Source organism: Amblyomma americanum, chromosome 7 (genome assembly GCF_052857255.1).
Source record: "Amblyomma americanum isolate KBUSLIRL-KWMA chromosome 7, ASM5285725v1, whole genome shotgun sequence".
NCBI lineage: Eukaryota > Metazoa > Arthropoda > Arachnida > Ixodida > Ixodidae > Amblyomma > Amblyomma americanum.
This window is the reverse complement of record NC_135503.1, coordinates 66,877,837-66,895,863: the sequence shown is the minus strand read 5'-3', so window position 1 is coordinate 66,895,863 and position 18,027 is coordinate 66,877,837. Positions and strand designations below refer to the sequence as shown.

Here is an 18,027-nt window from a genome sequence, read left to right as displayed (position 1 = left end):
GATGCGAAATTGACATGAGAAAAAGGTATCGCCACTCCCAGAAAAAGTTGCGAATTCGCTCGCAGGAGCGGCGAGGGTTACGTATGGTAAGTTCTTTTTCTGCCTTGTGCGAGGCTGTACACCGACAGACGGACGGCGGGTTTCCGTTCGCATGGCAGTTCTAGTGCTAACGCATTAATAACCGTGTGAAACAAGGATATAGGAAAGAAAAGACTCGGTTTGGTCTGCTGTGCTCTTTACGAGGCCCTCAGAACAATCCCTTGGAGGTTGATCACATGATCTCGAGCGACGACGTCACTAAGCTATCTGCTGCCGCAAGTATATTGATGATGATGTTGATGAATTTTTATGGCGCAAGGGCATCTGCGGCCAACGAGCGCCATGGCACAAGGTTTGTTCTTCTACTGAAGGGGTGGGGCCAAAGACCAATGTCCCAAGCATTTCGCCCTGATTAAGCCGAGCACCAGGCCAGGGGAAGCTTGTACCTATTGTATCACTGGTGGGCACCCGCTGGCACTGGGGATCGAGCCCCGAACCTTCCGCATGCGAGGCGGATGGTCAAACCACTAGGCCACCGCTGCAACCGCCTTCGCAGCGTGTTCTGCCGCAAGTATATTACTGCTACTTATGCTCCTGTTAGTACAACTACACTACGTTACTACTGTAGTATTTTTGCTAGTACTGCTAATACTGCCGCCGCTGCCACTGCTAGCACTAACGCAACAGTAGTGCTAGTGCAATACTACGACGACGACAGCATGAGCGCCGTCACCGGTGCGAGTGTTCTTTCCGAGAACATCGGCTTGGTTTGCCGCTATTTCGACATGCGGCGCATCGGCTTCCGCCTGCGTGGCGTCGGCGCTGAAGGACTTGTTGAGCTGTGTACCGTGTGTTCTCGGTTTTCTCTCCTATTGGCGAGTGACGAAACAGCGAGGTGGGCTCGCGGGCTCCTCCTCGATCGGCGCAATCCCGATTATCGAATCAGAGAAACACAGAAGCAACACCGTCCGGAGCGAGGATTTAATTTCCCGCGACGCTGATGGCGTCTATACTCGAGAATCCGCGCTGACTTTCCCGGAATCGCCGCCGCAGTCTTCCAGTTCCAAACCTGGCAGTGTTGTCGCCGGGGGCTTTCCGGTTAACGTAAGGAGGATGTGAGGAGCTTTGCGTCTCTCCCTCCCTCTCTCTCTCGGAAGTCGCTTGCTTGAGGCCAGGCGACACTGCGAGACGCTGCTCCGACCATTGCACAGTGTTCTCCGACGTGTCCGAGATTGGTGCCAAGCGGATGTCGTCACTGCTCGCTCTTTCGTTATTCTTTATTGTCCTCTCCCCCCACAGCTACTTGGCTTTCTCCTCACGTCGTGTGCTGTCAGCGAAGCACTCGAGAGTGTGTGTCCTGTCCATTTGTTCGATTTTCTTTTGCGATATCGATCACGAAGGTCCTCTCGCAGATTGACCTTGCAGGCCTTATCGAGTTTGTTTTTTTATTTTTCTTAATCATCCATTTATTCCCTTTTTCTTTCCTGAGTTGTTTATCGACTGGATTTATCCTGATTGGTCTCCATCTCTCCTCTAGGGGTTGTTGGTTCTCACCTCTAGAACTTTTTGTGTTCGTCCGTTCTCGCGAGGAACGTTTTTGACCGTCTTTCTAAAAAGTTTCGCATGTTATACGGGGTGATTTTTAGTGCTTGCAGATTTTTAGTTTTAAAAGTTTGAGGGATACGTCGGTGCGGCATGCGCAGCTGAAATGTACAGCAAGGCGGGTATTATGTACTTTTTTCAGTTTATTTGTTTCATTCTGATTTGCAGAAACCGGAGCAAAGGCAAAATGCAAGAAGCCTGACAAAGGCCTCTGCTCCGTATGCAGTCAGCAGACAGGCATCAGAAACATATAATTGATTCCCTTTTTAGGGTACAAAAGGGATATAACAAACACTGAAAGGCAATAAATGCTAGCAAAAAAAAAAACAAGAACTACATATAGAACTACATATAGAGCTACAAATAGAATAACAAATAGAACAAGAACTACATATAGAACTACAATTGCGAACAATTAATTCCCTCTTTAGGGGACAAAATGGATAAAGCAAGCAACACTGAAAGGTCATAAATGCTAGCAAGAAAACAAGAGAAATAAATCAAATGAACTCAATGTTTTCTTGCAATATTACATTCTTAAGGAACTTTTTGCGAATTGGCTTAATTGGCTTTGACATGGGTAAATAAATATACGAATGATTAACTAAATCTAACAAGTAAAACTTTTATTTTTATTTTACGGGTTTAGGCTATATTGCGAAATTGAAGGCGGTCAACATCGAAACTGAGCCCTGTTTCTGAATGTTCTTAATCGGGAATGTGGTTCCAAACATTGGACGCCAAAGATACGCATTTGAAAGCTCGTTGAGACGGCTTTCACGCATTGCATATTTATAAAACCGCGCCGCTGCGAGTGGTATCGTCGCCTTAACCATTGCAAGTTGCTTTTTTCTGCAGCAATAAATGCGCAAACGGCACCCGTATTTCATGCATTAAAAATGCGAGCGACACGGTTTTATAAATAATCAATGCGGAAAAGCCAACTTCACTCTTTCACTATGCGTTCTCTTGACTTTCGATGTTTACAACCGCATTTCCGGTTAAGAAATTTAAAATCTGGACCCACTTTCCTTGTTGAAGGCTTTAAATTTTGCAAGACAACATTGCCTCCTAAAATACAGAAAAATAAAGTTGAGGTAATTTTTGTTAATTAATAGTCTAATTATTGATCCATTTTAGGTATATAATGTCCGCTATGCTGTACAATCTACTCGCAGAGACCGCAGTGACGTGTGCCTCACAGATTTTAAAATAAATGTTTGTGAACGTTACAAAAAATCACCGTGTATAATGACGTGAATTGGACTCCACTTGTCTCCTGTAAACATTCAGCTTTTCCTGAAAGTCGCCTATTGTGAAAGCAACACTGACCTTCGAGGCTGCTATGTGAATGCAAAGAAAACATTTTTTTTTCCTGTCGCTTGTGGCAGCCACTGAGCTCTGTATGAAACTTGTCGGCCTTACACAAAACAGGTTGCAACCTTATGATTGCTGGAAACAAGTTCTTTTTTTCTGGCAAAATTTCCCAGACTAGCCGGGAGCCACAAACTCTCCTTAATTATTTGTGTTTCATTTCATGTACATATGCCGGTTTCTCCGTGAATAACTCATAATCTGGTGAACTCGTAATAACTCATAAACTGAATAAAATTGTCCTGACATACCTTTTAAAGCGGTCTAGATTGGCATTTCTGGCCTCATTTTGGATTGTGTTCATATTCTCTCCGACTTCCTATCAACTCGTGCAACTGAGTAGGACAGTAGTGGCACAAAGTAACTGAAGGTATCCTTTTTTTGTGGGCTTTAAACGCCTGAATAAATTAGTGGAAAAAAATTCAGTTCAGTTTTCTCAGCTGATGTTCTGAAAACGGGTATGACAAATTTTCTAAATCTTGCGAGATATTTCGTACTTTGCGAAGTAACATCGAGCGCTAAAGCAAAATTATGCTTCCTTGCTTCCTACAGACTCTACGTTCCAATGTTCATGTTTTCTCTTCACGAATGGAACAAGTTCCGTCTACGTCGACGCAGCATTTGCCAGCCGAAAACCACAAACTTGTTTGTTGGTTCTTAGAGAAGAAATCTTGCACGCATGATCGAAAGGCGCTTAGAGGACCTAGGAAAGAGTGCCGCATAAAACGAAAATCCCCTGGAAGCGGAGGAGCCTTGGTAGTTAGAGAGCAAACGCATCAAACCCGTTTCCGTTTTAGGAGCGTCAGGTGGTGGTTAGGGAATGGGAGCAAACTAAGCGAAGAATAGTTACCGCAACTTTCCCCAGTCCCCGTTCTTTTTCCGTTTAAGCTACGGGTTAAGGTTTAGATCACGTCGTTTCACGTATGCAAATTTGTGCGATGGAACTAGTGCCGTTTTTTGGCGAACAGTGCGCTGATTCGTACGGAGGCTTATTCAGCCTAAAACAAATATGGAAGGAAGTGATTCTGGATAAATTTGCGGATTGCTCTTCATTTCTGCGTTCCCTCCGGTAGCAGTAATTGCTCAGTACGTAAAACATTTGCCGCAGGGCCGTGCTCAATGAAAACGAAATGTGTTTAAGGTCTTTCGCCCAACCGCTAGCATCAGCGCCGGGCGTCGGATAATTGCTTGACTATTTTTAAGATATTAAAGATCTGCAGAAACTAAGTCCTTTTCTTACACCCGTTTGAAATGTGTTCACTCTATTTATATGGTCCAATTTTTCTTGGATATTCTTTTTTTTTTGCTGCGACAACAGTAGTAGTGCCATTTCGCAAAATCCCGGCGTGTGTGCATGAAATCAAAACAGTGAAGCCTCCAGCGGCCTGTGAGAGCAAAGGACTGAAGCTTACACCCTCCAGAGCGAGGGAAAGAGAGAGAGTGAGAGAGTGTGTTTGTGTGTGTGTGTGTGTGTGTGTGTGTGTGTGTGCGTGCGTGCGTGCGTGTGTGCGTGCGTGCGTGTGTGTGTGTGTGTGTGTGTGTGTGTGTGTGTGTGTGTGTGTGTGTGTGTGTGTGTGTGTGTGTGTGTGTGTGTGTGTGTGTGTGTGTGTGTGTGTGCGAGAGAGAGAGAGAGAGAGAGAGAGAGAGAGAGAGAGAGAGAGAGAGAGAGAGAGAGAGAGAGAGAGAGAGAGAGAATAGTCGTAAGTAAAAGAGCCCGAAGCCAAGGCAACAGAAGGCGAGTCGGCGCTCGTCCTTGTCTTTCTGTTGCCCGCTGTACTACTGGCCATAATTTGGGTGACCATTTGCGTAGACGCATTCTACCAAGCCACTTCTGTCGCTCTGCCGAGCCCCTGTGAAACAAATGGTCGTTTCGCGCTCTTTCAAATCGACGGTATACGTTATTTTGTTCTAAGTTATGTCTTGGTGTCTCCTTTTCCGGGTAAGTTTCGTTTTGGTGTCTTCTCCAGCAGTCGAGTATCTCTTCTGTTTTGTTGCCTCTCTTGCCAGGCTACTGTCGCAGCTGTAACGCTGGGCTAGTCTACACTCTAAACAGAAAGCAGTAGAAAGGCAGTGCGCTAGAGGAGAGTCTACTTCCTCTTTACTCCCATGTAGGCATATTCGTGTTTAGGGTGTAGGTGTCTGCTGAACGGGTTTTCATATCGCACACACTTTTGCAGCCGCGGTTGCCATCAGCTTCCGTTTAGTTGCGTGTATGTCCCTCTTGTCTTCGTAAGCGTAGTGCATGAAACCAAGCATGCTTCTCTTCTTCGCCATCGATAACATTCGGGACGCTGTGCAAACGCGTCGAGAAGGCGGTTATTAACCAGAACTGCGCGAGGGAAGGGGTGGCTGCTGTCGCTGCCGCTATGAATATGTCGGCTCCGCCTCCGGCGGCGCATACCGTCAGTTCGCGGAGGAGACGTCGCAATATGCCCGGAAGGCTGTGTGTATACATATACGCACAGCCGCGTACTATAGCGAGCGTCGAATGCTTGGCTGGTTAGAGTGCCCTGGCGTGAAGCCATATTGAACGGCGCGCCGTTGCCCGTCACTCTGTGGTGAGGACACGGCAAAGGCGTGGCCGTATTGGGACTCATCAGTGGCTGGTGAAAACGAGGAGGATGAGGAAGGGTGGACAGGGAGAGGGAAGCTGCGCACTTGCTGACTTCACGGAGGGAGGTGATTACCGCCCCTTCTTCGTCCACAGGGGGCGCCTTATTTTTCTGAAGGGTGCTGCGTTCGCAGTCGCTAATCCACTCTAGCGCCGCGGGCTACTAACTGGGTCTCGCCGTTAATACGTGGCTCTGTCTCGCCTCACACACCTCGTTGTGGATGTTTAGTATTGTTTAGTGCGAAAGTGCTATACTGCAGGCTTGCCAAGCCCGAGCAAGAATCTTGTCATCATTCTTGTTTTGTGCGCCTAACTAACCCGAAATTACCCGAGTTACTCGGGTAGGCTTGGCTAAGTTTGGAGCAGCGTCGCGCCACCCTGGTCATGTAGCCTTGTGGCGCCATCACAACCTGTCGTAGCAGGTGGCAGTTATATTACTGGTTGGTCGCGAGAGGTTGCTTGGGAAGAGCAGCATGACTTGCACAATCCCTACCGGTGGCAGTGACAGGAACTTCCACCTGCCAGTGCAGCGGCACATCGCTTAACTGCTGCGCCACTGCGCTCGTGGTGGTATGAGGACTCGCCGCCATCTGTGAATGCTAAGTAGAGAATGAGCAACTCTGCATATATGGGCATTAACCCACTAAAGCAATCGCGTCATACCCTTAAGCTTAACTGTCTCCTCCATTTGAAGAATGAACACCTGCCTCCGCACGTGTACTCGGTGTAACTGCATTGAACCCCTGCCACTTTACTTTTAGGAAAAGAAGGAAAAGGAAGGTGGCAGAAGAAAGGGTGAAACGATTCCAGTATGTGTTTGGCAAACACATACCGGAAGTTGCGTCACTTCCCTCTAGCCAATGGGCGAATTTTATGAACGACAACGTATTTGGCTGCATGGGGCTTGTAATGATGTCCCATTAATTTATAGATAAAGGAAGGAAATTAAGCGAAAGCCTAAAGCTTATTTCGGTCCCCCTCCCTCCAAAAAAAGGACAGAAAGGAAAAATCTCTTCAGCGATGAATTGGCCCGGGTATTGGCCGGCAAGCTCTCCTCCTCCGCGCTTACTCTTTACTCGCGAATCCGTGGAGAGGAGCAGACAGGTATTGCTCCCTCTTCGCGCGGATTCCTCGATGCCGTCTGCCTACGCGGGGAGTCCTCTTTGCTCCTTTATTCGGTCCTGTCTCTCAGGTATATCCTCGTTTGTTGGGTAGCTGATGATGGTGCCATTTTTTCACGTACACACGTGCGTTTTTGACCTTTTTTTTGTTTTCGGCGTTCCATTCGTTCTTGGCTTCTCTGTCCGCGATCTGTATTGTCACCCCTAGGGACCTATGCATACCGCCTGCCGGTTCTTGAAGCCTCTTCAGATAAGTGCTTTGCCGCAGGCAGAAGTCAATATTTTCTTTTTATATCCCTCTGTGCGTCCCTGTGCGTGTGCGCGCGCGTGATGGCATGCGGCAAGGGCGGCACTTGCGGTCTTGCCGCGTCTCCTGCCTGGCTGGCGCATTTTTTTTTCTTACTCATGGTTCCTCGTCTGTCACCTAGCTGGCTATTGCCCCCCCCCCCCTCCTCTTTTTTTTCTTCTCTTCGCTTTCTTCGTCTTCCTTTTCGCCTGTGCCCTTTGTTCTATGCGCCGCGGGCGTTGGCATCATCGGTCACATCGTCACAGCCTCCCGTATATCTGCCGTGCATTACGAGGCAACGTAACGGGCCAGGGGAGGGAATGCAAGGGAAGGAAAGAAAAGGAAAGGAAGGGGTGAAGAATGAAAGAAGCGAAGCAAAGAAATCACGTGACAGTGCAGAGAGAGAGAGAGAACAGAGCCTCTTTTTGATGTCTCGCCTTTTGCGCTATATACCGTGGTTTTATATATGTGCTGATATCATCTTGTCTTGGGCAGCAAAAAAAAAAGTTACCCGTCTCACGAACGGTGCCTGATCTTGGAGTGGCAGCAACCGTGTACCACGTCGGACGAGACTGCGGGATGATGACGTCAGCTGCTATGCGTATAGTTACATATTTGCGGCACAGCGTGATAAATATCTCGAGCTTTTGTGGTGCAACCGTGCGCGAAGCAAACCAGCAGTGGAAGATAGTTTTTGATGTTCGTAACTGCTGGGTTAGGGGGACGGTTAGTGAGCATGCGTGGCGGCATGGACATATATAAGCTATCGTGACGCGAACTGTGTGCTTCAACACATGTGGTACTCGGCCTTCGCCAGGTGATCGGGTAAAGAACCGCGTTTGTATTAATCAGTGAATGTTTCTATGTGGTTTTTGTTTTCTTTCCTATCAGTTCTCTCGTTCGCGTTTTTTAACGTGTTACTAATTAAGGTGGTTATACGTCCGAAACAAAAGTCGCTGCGCCGAAGAAGTTGTGAAATCTGCTTGCGTATACAGTATACCTTTAGCACAGAAAAATATAAATACTTTTAAAGGCATCACGAAGGCTATAGGTGTACATGCTTCGTTCTAATTCGCCTTCCTGCTGACGGATTTCTCATGGATGTAATCTACGGCAAGCGGAAGGAAAAGGCGGCAATCTCAAGCGGACGAAGAAGCAGTTCTAGTCAGCTGTTGGCTTCTGTGTAGAAGGATAGTTATAAAGGCAACATGAATCATTCCGAGTCACTATAGCAGGCATACAGAATGAAATAAGTTAAGGGGAGGAAAACCTCACGTGGCTAAATTTCAATCGTGCTCACCTCCAGAACGAGCCTTCATCGGGATAACATTGTACTTGCATTTCTAGTGATAGTAAAAATGAATTTATTTGATATGTGTTCACATCATTGAGTCGCTTTGCATCGCCTGCTCTCTGCATTTTAACATTCATCTCGATTTGTTTGTATAGCGGGCGTGCGGAATGCTGCTGAGAGAAATTGTAAATTGTGAGGTTTTATACGTCCTCCTGCAACACATATACTATATGCTATGATGGACGCCGTAGTGATCGATGGTGATCGATGGCTGGTGATTAATTTGTACTAGCTGGCATTATTTAACGTGCCCCGACATCGGACAGCACACGGGCGTTTTTGTATTCTCCATCTAAATACGGCCACCGTACGCCGGGATTCGATACCGTGACCTTAAAGTCGAGAATTCACTGAGCCCCCCGCGCTTTTGTGGAGAGAAATTTGAAACCACGAAGCAGGCGGTAAAGAGGAAGAAATCGCTTTATCAGCACCTTAGTCAGCGTTATCGGAACACTTAGATTACCTTTAGCACAATAAGGGTTAACAGAATTTCGATGCTGCAACATGATGTTGAAGTCACGTGGCCAAATGCAGGAATGGGACGGCACTTCTATGGAGGCAAGTCGCTTGTCCCGCCGTGCTCCTCTCTATCGTCGACGCAAACGGTGACGTCACTCGTTGCCCAATGTGTGTGTGCCACCGCCCCCTGTGAACTGCCGCCCGTGGGGCTTTATTGGCTGAAGAAGTGCCTCGCAGAATGAAAGCCGCTTCGTCCGCTGTGGAGCACCCAGATTCGGCGAAATTAAATTCTTCGAGCGCGCACAAGGCTGCGCCGGCGGCATCCGAGAGGGCCGTTCCCTTATTGCACGGCTATACTTGGCAACTACGGGACACCGCATTTGTTGGATGGAGGTTGCCATTTCGCAGCTACTGCTTCCGCTAGTGACAACGCACTTCCGAGTGTTTTGTCAACTCACCCCCCCCCCCCCCCCCCCCGTTCAACTCAGTATCAAGTAGTTTTATAAATGTGAATGATGATATTGTCTATGTTGTTTAATGTATGCCTGCAAACCCTCTTTTGCACCTCCTTGCCAAGTACTCCATCCGGTGACCTCGGGTGAATTTAGGAGTAGTTGTTGTAAGTGGTTTTATTACAAATAATAATAGAAAGGAAGGAAAAAAAATTTGCTAGCCCCGGCATCTGCCATCGTTGCCGAAGTGCCTGAGGTGGGGCAGCGGGAAAGAATGATAGCAGGCAGAATGGAGAGATGAAATGAAAGAGGCGAGGGTACAGGAAGAGAGGATAGGGGAAACACACGCGCACAACGCTATGTACACTGCAGCTGGAGTTAGTGACCAAACGCTCCGCGAGTGCTACCTTGAATTTATGAGGACAGCGCGATTTCGATCTAGTACAACAGCTTTCGCTTTATACTTTATCATTCCTTGGAGGGCGAACAGCTTGGGTGTTTCGTCGTTTTTTTTTTTCCCCCATAGTATGCCGTAAAGTGCCGCATTGGCACTTTCACTTTAGCTAAGCCACAGTGTTCTGCAGTTGCCCTCATGCCTTTTTCGTTTGTCTTTTTGCAGGTAGGTCGGAGAACCCAGTGGTCCTGTGTCGTGAAGCACACGTGAGTTTCCTGGCTCCTGCGTGGCTTCATTTCCGTCTCTTACTTTTTTTTTGTTTTCGTGGCGTCAGTGGTCGTGGCACCGGTTGATCGTTGATATCGATACCGCTGTGGGCGAAAGGTCTCGTGCCACCAGCCTTTCGAAGCCTGCGGTGTTGGTGTGGGTCGCATAGCAGCACCAGCTCATCAAACCTACGAATCTCGACGACAACCTTGCTTCTTCCCCGCGCTTTGGTTGCGGCCTGGGTGCTATTAGGCCTACGCTGCACGTTCCCCAAAGAAGCTTGGTGGTGGGGCTTCTGCAGTGCATTCTTCTATTTTGTTTTTAGTTGTGTGTCTTTTGCGTTTCAGCTGCACGTATTCTACTGGAATTCTTTATTTTTGTGTAGCCAGGATTATTCTTTGTTGACAATCCTTGATGCTCGTCATAAAGCGCGGTAAAAAAGTAGCTGGGAAGCCTCTGTCACTAAATTGGTAACAGGCATCCTGACCTCCACCCAGTGCTTCTGCAGTGCATTCTTTTATTTAGTCTTTAATTGTGTATTTTTGCTTTCCATAACTCCAACTTTTTATTCGACCACACGTTCATTCCCTTACGTCTGGACAGGCTAATGCCATTTGCTTGCCCGACATGTCTCGTTACAAAATCTCAGTGCACTAGTACCTCCCAGCTTTCTTTTTTTTTTCGTGATTTTGTAGTCACTGATACACAGTCGCTGTACTATACGTCAGCTTATGCAGCGGGGCGTGTGCCCAAGTGAATCGTGCTAGCGCAGTCGTTATGCGAGAGAAAACAAAGTTGAAACACGTTCGCTCACGCCCAATGCGCACCAGATGACATTTCGAAAGCTTTTGCAGGCTGAGAAGAGGTGCTCACATTCATTTCTTGTTTTGTTTTTTCTATAGAAAAAAACACGTCTTAAACGGTACATCATAGTTGCGCGTAGCCCTGCAGTGGCACTGCAAAACGATGTTGGCTGGTGTTTCAAGTTCAGCGAGCCTTTTTATCTGCCCGAGGCGCATACGTATACCGAAAAGCCGTGTGCCATACTCCGAAAATGCAGCGATCGAGAACGCTAAAAATAGAACCGTCTGAGGCACGACAGCGAGAACTAAGGGTAACAGCTGTAACTCGAACGAATCACGATGCCTCCTCGACGTGGTGTTGTCTGCTCTGCACAACACTGTCGTCGTTGGCGTGGGTGCGTTCTGCGCCGCTCTGATGCTATGTTGGGTCATGCTAATTCCGCGTTTAGTAATGCAGTGCGGTACTGCTCGCAGTTGCGAAGTAACGAAAGAGTGTGCACGGCTGTAGCACAATGTTGAGTGAGACACGGACGGCGAGTTTTGTGTCGAAGCTTCCGATCTTTCTTTACTGCTTCTTGCGTTTTTCTTTTGCGCCCCCCCCCCCCCCCCAATAAAAAAAAACTGCGGGGCGCTTACATCCCTCGTCTAATCTTGCTCTAGTAACAGTGCCGACATCGCAGCGCAATGCTCTCACGAGCACTTCGGTATAGTCACGTATGGTAACGAGGTGTTTTTTTTTTTTCCGATGAATCTGGGACTCTACTGCGTACGCCGGGAAGACGCGGGAAGATTAATTTAGTTCGCGCGCAATAACCGCAGTCCGCAGTTGCGGCACACACATTAATCAGACTAAAGGTAAAAAAAAAGGCCGAAAATTTTATTTGTTCCGGCGGCTCTGCACCTCTCTTTTTCTCGCGTCGTTGCTTGTCAGGCGCAGACCACGCGTTACACGTACATTCAATCCTCTCAGTATCCGTCGGGTACACCGGAAATTAAACCTCCCCTCGTGAGGCACCGCTATCGAGGGGCGCCGAGGCTCTTTCCTGTCGGCGTCTTGGCTCTGTGTCTTGGCAGCTACTTGCGTCAGAGGAAGCGTCACTATTGCGTGCTGCTCACGGGAGCAGCAAGGGCGCATGCGCACACCGGACAATGTCGACATTGACGGCAGTTGTTATTCTTTGAGGCACATAGCCAGGATTATTGTTCGGAAGGAGCCCCAGGTAATTCCTTGATTCCTTGTATGAGGGGAAAGGGGGGGGGGGATGAATGGTGCCTGCATTCCAAACAAGAGCATTGCTAAATGATATTACAAGAGGAGAGGGGCCCTCGGGTCCCCTTTGGATACGGGCCTTAAGTCCTTGCTTCAGCATGTTGTCGACATTGAAGAAACCTGAACAGTCACGATGCCGACGACGAAAAGTCTTGTAATTATCCCGTATTCTGTAGCAGGCCCTGCTTATAACTCTCGCAAAGTCTCGTCCGGCGCCGCCCTGATGTTAGGAGTCTGTATAGCCTCGAGGTTCTGGGCAGTGTGCCGCTGAAAACTGAATGTGGCTGTTCAGAGTGTGCCCCGCCGCGGTGGCTCAGTGGTTAGGCGCTCGACTACTGATCCGGAGTTCCCGGGTTCGAACCCCACCGCGGCGGCTGCGTCTTTATGGAGGAAAAACGCTAAGGCGCCCGTGTGCTGTGCGATGTCAGTGCACGTTTAAAGATCCCCAAGTGGTCGAAATTATTCCGGAGCCCTCCACTACGGGACCTCATTCTTCCTTTCTTCTTTCACTCCCTCCTTTATCCCTTCCCTTACGGCGCGGTTCAGGTGTCCAGCGATATATGAGACAGACACTGCGCCATTTCCTTTCCCCAAAAAACCAATTATAATTATATTATATGTTCAGAGTGTACCAAATGAAGGAAAACTACGCGCACATCGATTCGAACCGCCGACCTATCGACTACGGGGCCGCTGCCCTTCCGAGTTAGCCATGTGTTGGTAAATTTTATTCTCCTCTATTTATTACTTGCATGGTATGACAGCGCGGGGAGGGCTGAAATAAAACTCATTAATTACGACTACAGATTTAAGTCATGTTTACGAGGGATCTTAATTGACAACGACGATTATAATGACGTTCTTAACCGTAAATAAAGCGATCGAAGCGTGTTCTTTTCTTCCCTTTGGTGTTAAGTCTTCCATTTCAGTAGCAGGAAAGGACAGCAGAACATAACGCCCTTTTGAAAACAACGATATCGGAAACTTTTTTTTACCTCCTTTTTGTTTGTTGCCGGTGTGGGGCAGCGGGAACTTGACTTCGTTGCACCATTTCGCTGACGGTCGCGCTTGGACATCATCATAAAAGCTCGTAAACTTATCACAGTGTAAATGGAGACCTGTACTATAGCTGAACGGAGGCCCGTGCACTCAGCCTTTCCGTCAGCGCGCTCTCACCTGCTGGTTGCTCCTATATTTCAGGAAATCGCTTTTGGTTCTGTTGTGCTATATATTCCAGAAAACCGCTTCTGGTTCTGTTGTCTTTTGTGCACAGCATGACACCATTTAATTGTCCTTTTCATGATCGTTGTATACTTTCGGAAAAAAAAGTGCGTATAATACCTGATGTCATTTCGCATCATCCTCTCGTGTTGTTGTACGTGGTTCTTGCTCCGGTTGTGTCCCTTGCCGAGGGGGTAATTGGACGAGTTGTAGCACGGCACGCATGTTTGCCGCATTTTATTGGTTTACGGATTGAGGCCGGGCTTTCAGGACTGCGAGCAACTTAACCGGCGTCACTGGCGTCGGGAAAAATGGAACGAAGCTAGCCACTGGTTTCGTCGTAAAACTTACTCGGCCTTTATGGCAGTAGCCTGGGCGAAGGAACGGTAAATTTATACCGCTTTGGTCGCGTTTCGCGCTTCCCAGTTATGATTCCACGGATTGAATCCAAGATAGCGGCCTCCAAGTGGTTTCCGTAACGGAATAAAATAAGGTGGCAGTCTGGTGCCTCGAAACTGAGCCGTGTCGATCCGGTATATTTGTGCCTGGCAGGCGTCAAAGTCGGGCCACTTAGTCCCGTCATTCGTGTAAAATTTGTGGGCCAACCGTTTGCTGCAGGATGTTCCGGATGGTGTCGTACGATTCAGCGTTTCGTGTAGCATAAACTTACTTACCATAGAGTCTAGCTCGTGGCAGGGATTGGAACCGGCGATCTATGTTAGGTGTGTTAACGCTCGATATTCAATCGCTGCCTCTGCGTCGGCTCATTTTTCTTTTACGATTTCCCGTGGTGGTGATAACGGTTTTTTTTATTAAAATAATAGTAAAAAGGAAGGAAAAGATTTTTGCTAGCCCCGGCATCTGCCATCGATACTGAAGCACCTAAGCTGGGGCAGCGGAAATAAAGGATAGCAGGCAGAATGGAGACATGAAATGAAAGAGGTGAGGGGTCAGGAAGAGAGGATAGAGGGAGAAGTAATATGTACAAACTGTTTACACAATAAGAAATGTGTCCAGGTTGTGCGCGTGATTAGTTCATTTTAGAGGAATTAAATCACACTCGCGCACACTTTCCACGTCAGGTATACATGGTCCCGCGCCATTCTTACGTAACGTCTTTGACAGAAGTAAGCGGCCTGCGTCGTTCTGCCTCTCACTCATGAATATGGTGGAGTCCGTACGGCTTCCCCAAAGAACAAAGGGTCTTGAAAAGTGAGTACAAGTGTTCTTCCTACCTATCATGTAAAATGGAGATCGAGGCGTTTTATAAATACTGCACTGTGCGAGTGAGAAGCAAGCCATTTCGTACGTTTACTTTTGGCAAAGACGGTATACATCATGTTAACAGTATAATTCCAGTTCTGCTGTAGAGAGACAAACGAGCATTTATTTTTAGTGAAAAGTTGTCGAGATTTGTGTGTTTATATATGCATAGAAAGAAGGCATCCAGCTAGCAGTCCTGGCTTTCGCCCTTACTTGCGAGCATTTCTCTTGTGTGCTTTTTGTCGCCGTGCAGTAATAATAAAAAAAATGACCCCCATATTTCAGTGGTCGTTGAAGTCGGATATAAGAGAAAGTTCCATAACCGTAAAAAAACGATCGTGAAAACGGAAAGCATTTGAGGTTTGAAACACTACAAATAACTAGAACAGGGAACAGCTAATAATGCTCCATAAGGTTTCCCCGTCAATAAATTTCTTTTCGTTTATTTTTTTTCCTTTCCTTGTCATGAGCTGTAGATAAGGAAACACTGTGGCGCCGCGGGGCGTCACACTTTCGCGACAGGCGAAGTGTAGAAAGTGGTGATTTGATGTACTGCTGCTTTCTTCTCCGGTCGCGAACAATATGCAACAATTCTGCTCTAGAGCTTCGACTGAGATGTGATTTCCGCACAATTCATCGCGGAAGGAAGAAAAAAAAAACTAAGAGAAAGAAGGCACAGCTCCATCGCGTTCGTTTCGATCGATCGGGCTGCTGTCTCGCTTGCTAGCGACGGCGATATAATCTTTATTTTTTTTACCTTCTCACTGCGTTAATTCTTTTCTTTTTTTTTCATTCCCCTTTCGGTGCGCCTCTTTGAAGGCAAACTCCGGGTCTTCCTTTTAACGAAATGGTTTGCGCGCGAGTTCTCCATTATGTGCTCGCGATCATTTATGCCAAATTTGAAAACCACAGGACGGACCCTCCCCCCTCCTTCTTTTTCTGCGAGAATCGTCTTACAATGCTTCCCATTTCGCGACTGCAGTTTCGGACTATTTTGCGCGCGATTCGCGACGTCACAAAAATTGGCCACTCGTCGATGCCCGGCTCTGCACTTGTTAACCGTGGAGATGGCTGGCTTGTTATCCGTCATTTCAGACATTTTTTTTTTAAGGGTGTGTATTCGCCTACAGCCGATATAGTTTGGCCAATCTAGCGGGCGCAGAGCTTTAACGACAATGCTTGAGGCGTCGTCTATATCTTTGCGCCGTCCAATGCGGAGCCTTCGGCCATGCAGTCTAGCTGCTTTTTCTTATTTCTTTTGCTGCTTTAAAATTGATTGGTCCTTGCCTGAAAGATCTGATGATCGGAGTACACACACAGGCGCTACCTTAGAAAGCAGCTCCAGGCTTTTTGTTCGGGGGTGCCGTTTTGAACCGAAGCTTATTCTGTAGATTTTTTCTCTCGTTCTTGATTGGTTCCACCGAGTTTGGCTGTCATGCGAAATTTCATTACGCCGCAAATCGTTTTTAAAGTTTTCCATTTCGTTGACCTCATTATGAGTGCTTTCTACATGCAACACGGCATTTTTAACGGTCTCAGACGTCCTCATTACGATAATACATTTTTCCCGTGTGGCTAACAAAATTTTGGCTAACAATATGCACCGACTCGCCCAAAAAGGTTTTAATAACAAATTTTAAAGTTTTTTATTAGATCGTCTCAGGTACTTTGTGAAAGGACGCAACGTTTTCTGTCGGTACTTCAGCGATTGAGTGCGCGTGCGATTTTTTTTATTTTTTTTTTTGCTAGTAAGGCTCGTTACGTCACCGCTGCGTCACGCGAATCTTCATCCCTGAATCATCGTGGCTGAGTCGCGGGGCAGCGCTATATAGTGAATGTAATCCTGAGCGCGCGCATCCCGTTAACTTTTGCTAGCGACTGTGTACTCGAGAGCAGCACTTCATGCCACTTAGTGGAGGCTAATCGAGAGGCCGCGCCCGTGTGCTGAGATTCCCGTGTGGACGTTAACGAATCCCAGGGCCCGTTGAAAACTGAACGCGTAATCTGGCCTAATCAGTGCGTGTTCTGCCTTTAGTATGAGCGCAGGCACGCGCCGTCAGCGCGTACTTGCATACCTGTTGCCACGCTGCGGGTGAGGGGACTTTTTAGCGGCCGCGGCTGACATAACCCGGTGGAGACAGTGCAACCGCGGAGCCAATCGATGGCCTCCTCGCCGGTCGTCTCTCTCTCTCTCTCTGCGTGGGGTCGCCTGTTCGGTGAGAGCAGTGAGAGCGCTGCGCGTGCTCGGGCGTTCCAGTCCACCGCGCTCTTGGTCACCTGCGGCGTGGCGAAAGCGTCGCGGGTGACGCAACGGTGCTTGACTTTTCTGCGGAAGGTGGGGGGCTTAGTTCCACTCTCGCGCTGACGCCTTTTGCCCTCTTTTCGTTTACTTTTTTTTTAGTTTACGGCTACAGATGCAAATTAGTGGCGCCAGATTTCGACAGCGTCTTATACTTTTCTTCTTTGCATTCTCTTTTTCTTGTTTTTGTTTCTGTGGCGTCGCTTTTATCGATGGGCTCAGAATAGCTGCAATCGTGGCACGAAAGGAGCACTCTTGGACGCTACGAGTGGCGCACGGCGAAGGCGGCTTGGTTGTCCATGTGCCGCGCATGGCGTTCCGTTGGGCGCGTGCGCAACTGTGGGTTCGTCCGTCCGGTGTTTTCCTTTTTGTTTTCGAGCCTTCATATTTACCCTCTGTAGCTTTTGGCTGGAAATGGTATAGCTGTATATATAGGATGGAGGGAGGTACCTTATATCTTCGAAAGTTATTGAAATCAATTTTTTTTATTGTTTCCGTCTTCGTGTTTTTGATTATCATTCACAGGTGGCAGTGCCGTTGCACGCACTGTGCAACCGCCTTAAGATAGTTTCGTGCTGTACATATATGCCTGCAATACACCTCGCGTGCTACTTTAGAGGAGGTGCAGGGCTTTCCTCCGACGCCTATTCGACCATCGATTCTCCTCATTTATTGTCGTACTACGCTGGCCAACCGAATGGAAGACGCTCTAAACGTCAGCACTTTCGAACTATACCATGGGCCTCCAAACCTGTGTTTGAGCCGGGGCCGCTTTTTCGAGTCTCAGTGCTCGTGTTTGTTGCATGTGGCCGTTACGTATATCGCCTGTGCAACGTTGCATCCTTTGCCGTTGATGTGAGGCAGCATCTACGCTACTGCGTGATGGTTATGAAAAAATCAGCGTAAAGGAAGAGCGAGGCTTCTTTAAGTCAGGTCAAGGCCCGGCTTTAGAAAGGCAGGAAAGCTCTAACGCGCCTAATGAGAACTTCCTCTTAAGTGCCGAGAAGGGCAGAGTGGAAGGAGGGCTGAGGGGGGGGGGGGGGGGGGAGAATAAGCCAGTGCGGCTACCTATAGCCGGGAGTGTCGCCTTTCGCGAGCTAGCTACAAAGCAATGCGATGGCAATAATAATAACGATGGGCAGGTGCGTTCGGAGTCGCCTTAAGCCTTCTTAAGCACCCGGCTCTAAGTGGTTGCCAGCTGCACCTGGAACT

The 18,027-nt window shown here is 47.9% G+C and overlaps 1 protein-coding gene across 9 annotated transcripts in view; it reads left to right on the top strand.

Annotated features, from left to right (window-relative positions):
- Nucleotides 1-18,027, top strand: part of LOC144099263 (cytochrome b5 reductase 4) — a 178,657-nt gene that overhangs the window by 78,260 nt on the left and 82,370 nt on the right. For 6 of the 9 annotated variants that reach the window (XM_077632438.1, XM_077632434.1, XM_077632439.1 and 3 more), the window contains one exon: nucleotides 9,918-9,958. The exons of the other annotated variants lie outside the window; for them this stretch is intronic. The gene's annotated coding sequence lies outside the window, so the exon portion shown is untranslated. The remainder of the gene's footprint in view (nucleotides 1-9,917; nucleotides 9,959-18,027) is intronic. 9 annotated transcript variants of the gene reach the window in all.